We start from the raw sequence: 4,586 nt of genomic DNA on the forward strand, positions 1-4,586 counted from the left end.
AGAACGTATTTACATCAAAAATTTCGGTCGTGTCTATGGCACACCTACCACCATTTTTTCTATAATAAACAGTTAAATAAATACTTATTTATTTTTACTTGTAGAGAAAGACATTCAAAAATATGGTGGTGGAGAATCGACAAAGATTTGGGGTAGTGTGGCATTGGTTGTCTGTTAACCCTGCCCCAGTGTGTACATCGTTTGTCATTCGGAGCGCTTCGCAGGTCTTTTAGCGGAAGTGACACTTGACAAGCTCTTCCGTGGCAGTTGGTCCCTTCCGTTTTCAGCGATATCCTTTTACGTAAGAAAAGCGAACAACAGAATTTCCTCATGTACACATCTCATACACTCTGTATATATATATCAAGAGAATCAATAGTCATCAAAAATCGTCGAGCGTGTATCTCCAGTTTTATGGCGGGAAAAATACCTGTTTCTTCCAAGAAAAATGCAATTTCTCAAGAAAACGCAAACGTCATCTATAATAAAATTCATACTCATTTTTTTTTCACAATTTTTTTAAAATACGGTACAGTGGAATTTGATTAATTCTAATTTTGGATAATTCGAATTTTTACGAACTTCTTTTGAGTTTTCTAATTCAGTGTTATCATTGTTTAATTGGAATTTTTTTTAATATTTTCAATAGTTTGAAGTTGAAAAAAACCATGCTTTTTATGAGCAAATTTTGTTTGGAAAAACTCTACAAGAAGTCAGGCTTTGTTTTTTTCGACCAAGTTGTTAAACAGCAAATCTTTAAAGACTAATGAAAGTTTGAAAATTCAGTTTTTCCTCTAATCTTTATTTAATGATTTAATGTCCATTTTAACTTGGTTCAGCTGGAGTGCATCGAAAATGTGTACCACTTGATACCGATTATGTAATACAACCTATGAATTAAGGTGTACCATTCAAAGTCTGAATACTTTCATAGTCAAAGTACAAATTGTGTGTGCGTAATACGTAAATGAAAGTATATTTGATAGGATATCTTTGAGAATGTTGCAAATAGTTTCGTAACAGATGATCATGAACTGTGGAGTGGAATAATGTAGTAGCTAAGATCAATTATATAGATGTATAATTATTATAATTATAAAGTATTAAAGTTTGGGAAACAGTTTCGTAACTAATCGATGATCAGTTTTTTATTAAAATTTTAATAATTGATAATTATTATCCTATGTGAATGTTGATTAAGTTGCAATTTGTAGTCATTTTACGGAGCCGGGATGAATTAATTGGATAATTAGAATTTTGGATAGTTTTTCTAGTGAATATGGACTTCAAGTTAATCAAGTTTGACTATATATAATCATAGCGTAAGAGATTTATCGAAATAAAAATGGATAAATATGTTGACATTTGGTATAATTATAATTATTTTATATTATTTAATCGCTCAATATTTCAATTATTTATCAAAGCCAGAAGAAATATGCGTGAAAGAACCCTTCTATAGACGAAAATTTAATGTTTATATAGAATTATATATTATATATTATATATTTATTGCCGCTGTGGTGGTCGAGTGGTTATAGTGCCGGACTCGTGATGCGAGGATCCGGGTTCGAACCCCACAGTGGTGGTCGGCTGAAGTTGGTTTTCTGTGGTTCCCAACTTCAAGGCGCAAATGCGAGCCGATCTCCCCGTTAAAAAGTCTCGCCACAGAGAGCAACAGTCCTACAACGGTCAATCATTCAACCATAACACTTCACGCATAGTTAGAAAAACTGGGGGCAGATGACAGCACTACACATAACAAGCATTACACAGAAACAAACTTTACGTCAGGTTGCACTACACGTACACGCACATTCCCGCATGTACCGATTCGTTGGGGGGTTTCGCGGGGGGGGGGGTGCATGTGTGGTGTAGCAGTGGTAGGTAGGGCCTCCAAAAAATGGCTCGGGGATCCATGATGTTCTTAAGTCAGCCACCTCGTTGGGCAATTTGCCTGTTGTGGCGTTGTATTTGTATTTGTATAACTATAAAAAATATATATTATACCCAATATATCGTGTCTGTTTTTCTTTTGAATTTTATTTCAGTGTTATTCTTATTCCCATTAAATCACATCGGCATTACCCATACGTGATGAGTATGCAATCCGTATTTTGCTATAAAAAATAAATGGAATGGAAATAAGTTAAATTGAGATAATTAATAGAAATTATCAGTCTTCTTATGTTGAGCTTTTAGACTACTCTACGTATCCAAGAAAAAAACGCATAATACAAAAGTGATGATAACTTTCATATTTTAATAATTATGCTTAATTTAAGGTGAAAAATATATTCCTCCTATATCTTTGTATATGTAAATGAAATAGATCTTCTGGTAATTTCTGTAATTTAAAAAGGCTTCTATTGAAATGCCAGTAAGGAAAAAAATTAATTTTAAGTAAATAAATTAATTTTTTTTATTATAATTCTAAAATAATTAAAACAAACGCTTCACAGTTTAGAATGTTTTTTCACCGGCATCAAGTCACGCCATACATTAATCGAAAAATAAGTTACACTGAATGAGACGTGGATATAACAAGCGTAACATTTGAAAATGAAGTGCCCGAGTATACACTGGATAATCAAGACAAGTACAAAAACATGTCACCCGATTATACTCGGTACTGAGCAATTCATACCATTTTTTGTTCCCCTTTTTTTTCATAATTATTCAAACTGAATTTTTTTTATTAATTTGCACATATGTGCTAATCAAGGTTGGGAATGCAGGAATTAAAACATAAAATAACTGCTCCGAAAAGTATATCATTATTACATACACATGGGAAAAAACACAATGAGCCAATTATTTGATGTGCTAAATTAAATACAAACAGAAAAATAGTAAAATAAAATAAATTTAAAAATTATTAACAACTTTTTTTGTCGGAATAATAACCTATCGAGACTATTTCAATATTATAAAGCATATACAAAACTGAAAACTAAAACTTGATTCACAAAACCTTGAGAATTTTTATTCGTTATAGATTGTTGACAAGAATTTTTTGCGCACCAAGAAATCTTACTTCCAAAAGTATTCCAAACTCCATATTTTAGTAAAACGCACATACATGTGCTTGTTACATTGTATATACACAGTTTTCCCACTCTTTCTTTTTTGGATTTCGTTCGCTAGTGTGTATTTCCGACTAACCTTTTCCTGAATTTTTTTTATTTATTATTATTTTCTTTGGTGCGTAGACGAAGCCAATTATTGGACTCTGGATGTCCATTTGTTGTGTGTTTCGTCATTTTTTTTTTTTTTTTTGTTCTTGACTTCTTTTTGGCCCTTTTTTTCCTGTTCTTAAAGAAGAGAGTGGGATACGTCTATGGAGGGGATTACAGTCAGAGAAGTAAAACCTAGAAGGGAATGCAAGAAAAATAGATAAAATACAATAAAATTGGTGAAAAATTTCAGAAACATCATGATGCTACAATTTAGAAGCAAAGGGAGGGTTACTGCTACTGACAACATCTTTCTCTAACGCTTTTCTCTTTTAGTAGTGCATTTTTTTTTTCTTCAGTCTTTGCTGTTGCTTTAAATGAGGTGGATAAGAAAAAAAGTGAAATAATAAAAAAAATATATAATATATATATATATATAGACACATACACAGAAACGGGCTTGTTTTGATTATTTTTGTTTCTCTTTTCTAGTGGTACTCGAGGGAAAATTCTCTCTGTCTTTCGATTTTTAAAATTGAACGCAAGACACGAAATTGGTTTGGAAAACAGAAAATAAGTGTCGATTTCCTTCTAGTGGATTTAAAGAATATATACTTTTTTTTCAACTCCTTTTTTCACTACGACCTTTTTCGCAATATCCACATTATAAGACTACCAGATGATTATATGATATAGGAAATATATTTTCTCGATTTTGTTTTCCACCGGTAAAATTCATAGAATTTTTTCATGAAAAAATAAATAAAAATGCAATATTTTTCATTCACAGATATCTTATCGATGCATCGTATTTTCTAATTTTATAATTCGTTTTACTTCATCTACTCCACGCGATAATCATTAACAATATTTTTCATTGGATACGGATATGCGCATGAGTTTTCGTTTCTCTTTTTTTCATTAACGGGTAATAATGTCGTCATGTATATACTTCTTTTCATTTCTTTTTTGGTTTCTGATGTTGTCCAATTAAATATTTGAACGAAATGATTTTAAAGTGAGTTTCATTATCCATGCCCGGTTTGCTTCATCATCATTTCTGGAAATGAAAAAAAAAATGTTAATGGTACTTACTGTGCTTTAATATTAAAAAAAGAAAGAAATAGAGATTTGAGTTTTGGTATGCAGTATTAAAAGAAATGATTATAAGAGAGAATTATTCTAGAAAAAAAATACGAATATACCCCATCTTTCTTTCATTAATAATGCTCATTAAGTATCATCTTTTTCTGGGTGAAAGTAATCATTTCTGAGATATTTTTAGAAAAAAAAGGTTATTATAGAATTATTGTGTGTCTTAATCGTATATTTTTTTCATGTAGGATCCAACCGAAGATACAGTATTTTCAACACTGCAATATTCATTTCCAAAACTAACATGAATGAATG

This window comes from Pholcus phalangioides, unplaced genomic scaffold (assembly GCF_987345545.1).
Source record: "Pholcus phalangioides strain wild (caught in Gottingen) unplaced genomic scaffold, Ppha-v1.0 ptg000007l_1, whole genome shotgun sequence".
Taxonomy (NCBI): Eukaryota; Metazoa; Arthropoda; class Arachnida; order Araneae; family Pholcidae; genus Pholcus; species Pholcus phalangioides.